Here is a 2371-nt window from a genome sequence, read left to right as displayed (position 1 = left end):
TTTATTTCAAATCTTACCTTTGTGGCTAACTAGCTAGGGGACACTGGTAACTCAGATTATCTATCTGCTTCCAGTTTTCTTATTGGTAAAGTGAGGAGAAAATACCTGCACATCGTGCAGTATATATAACTGCTCATCATGGAACACTCCAGGAATTAAAGATTTTTTTTTTTTTTTTTTACAAATGAATATTACTGGGAGAGCAAGAGAGAGAGATCTAAAGTAAGTATGAGTGGGTGACAAAATATAATAAGCCAGGAAGTATAAAGGAAAACTATAATAAAGCATTTCATCAAAGAAACTGATAATTAGATAAAAAAAGGTGAATTGTTCATATTTCAAGAGCAACAGATAATAAGTACAGAATCAGAGAACTCACTTGTATCTTGGCAATGTCAAGAGAAAGCAAGGAAGGCACCCATAATGTGAACCCCTCTTGGAGTGTTTATAGGATGGTGTCGTATGAAAGGAAAGAAGGCTAGTACTACCCTTGATAAAAATGGAAGAGGTCCTAGTAGTCTTTACAGCTCATAGATGGTTAAGGCATTGCCATTGCCACCTACTTACTGTCTGGCATCTAACCATATTTTTAAACATTTCTAAGGAAAATACTAGAGATGAGCAGAAAATGCAATTTTCAAATACAAGATTCAAGAGAAATCTAAAAGGGTAAACGGTGAAAAACAGCAACACATAAGTTATTCAATAAGGTTAAACATTTTACATCTATATCTGGGAAGATGAGTTTTAGAATTCTTAAGAATTGTATCTGTATTAGATCAGTTAGAAGGGATATATATACAGACAGAGGGTTTGAGTATAAGTTGATTTTGATGGTATGATATTAAAAAAAACACATAAGGGGTGAAAAAGAGGATTGCACTGGGAGAAGGGGAAAGAGAGAGGCAAAATGAGGTAAATTATATCATATGAAGAGGTACTAAAGACCAGTTACAGTGGAAGGAAAGAAGATGTGGTAGTGAGCATTGTTTGAACCTTATACTCATTGGATTTGGTTCAAAGAAGGAATGACATATATACTTGGTTGGGTATAGAAATCTATATTACCATATGGCAAGCAGAAGGGGAGGGGTTAAAACAAGGGGCACAGATTGAGGGAGGTGATAAGCAGAAGCAAAACATTGGTAAGAAGGGACAAGAAGAAAGGAAAGAGGGAGAAATTTATATACATGGGCACAGTAGAATGTAGGGAAATTCACAGTAATCATAACTATGAATGTGAATAGGATGAAATCAAGAAATGATAAAAAAAGTCAAAGGAATGAAAAAATGAAAGACAATATGAAATATCTCATTTGAAAAACAACTGATATGGAAAGTAGATCCAGCAAGGAGAATTTTAAAAATTACTGGGCTACCTGAAAGTCATGATAAAAAACAAAAAAAAAAAAAACCAAAAAACAAAAGAAAAACAAAGAGAGATACCAAAATGAAAACTTCCAGGAATATTATAGCCAAATTCCAGAGCTTCCAGGTCTGCAAGTAGCCAGAAAGAAACAGTTCAAACATCTGAAGCCACAGTCTGGATAACACAAGATTTAGCAATTTCTATATTAAAGGATCAGAGGGCTTGGAATATGATATTCCAAAGGTCAACAGAGCTAGGATTACAACCAAGACTCACCTACCCAGCAAAATTGAGCATAATCCTTCAGTGGAAAAAAATGGACATCCAATGAGAGAGAGGACTTTCAAAGTTTCGTGATGAAAAGACCAGAACTGAATAGAAAATTTGACTTTCAAATACAAGACTCAAGAGAAGCATAGAAAGGTAAACAGAAAAGAAAATTCATAAGGACCTTAATAAGGTTAAAGTGCTTACATTCTAACATGGGAAGATGATATTTGTAACTCATAAGATTTTTCTCATTATTAGGATAGTTAGAAAGAGTATATATAGATAGAGGGAACAGATGTAAATTGAATTTGAAGGGATGACAGCTAAAAAAACATTAAGATGTGAGAAAGGAATGTACTGGGAGAGGTAGAATGGGGTAAATTGTCTCACATTAAAAGGCAGGGGGAAAACATTTATAATGAAGGGGGAGAGGTGGGAGTTGAGAAGAAGTGAGTGAACTTTACTGTCATCAGAATTTAGCTCAAAGAGAGAATAATATACACACTCATTTGGGTATAGAATATATATCTTTACTTTATAGAAAAATAGGAAAAGAAAGGGGATAAGAGAAGGAGGGGGGTGATAGGTGATAGAAGGGAAAGTAGAGTGGGGGAGTAAGTAGTTAGCAGCAAAACACTTTTGAGAAGGGAAGGGTGAAAGAAGGGAGAGAAATACTTTTTTAACTTTATTTTTCTTTAGTTTTTTTGTGTCTAGGTTTCATTTCACAACATA

General features: G+C 34.4%; 1 pseudogene; it reads left to right on the top strand.

The window, feature by feature from the left end:
• Positions 1-455: 455 nt before the first annotated feature.
• On the top strand, positions 456-593 carry LOC140497936 (U6atac minor spliceosomal RNA; annotated as a pseudogene).
• The last annotated feature ends 1778 nt before the right edge of the window (positions 594-2371 follow it).

The sequence above is a fragment of the Notamacropus eugenii genome, chromosome 3 (assembly GCF_028372415.1).
Source record: "Notamacropus eugenii isolate mMacEug1 chromosome 3, mMacEug1.pri_v2, whole genome shotgun sequence".
Lineage (NCBI taxonomy): Eukaryota > Metazoa > Chordata > Mammalia > Diprotodontia > Macropodidae > Notamacropus > Notamacropus eugenii.
This window is presented reverse-complemented; position numbering and strand designations above follow the sequence as displayed.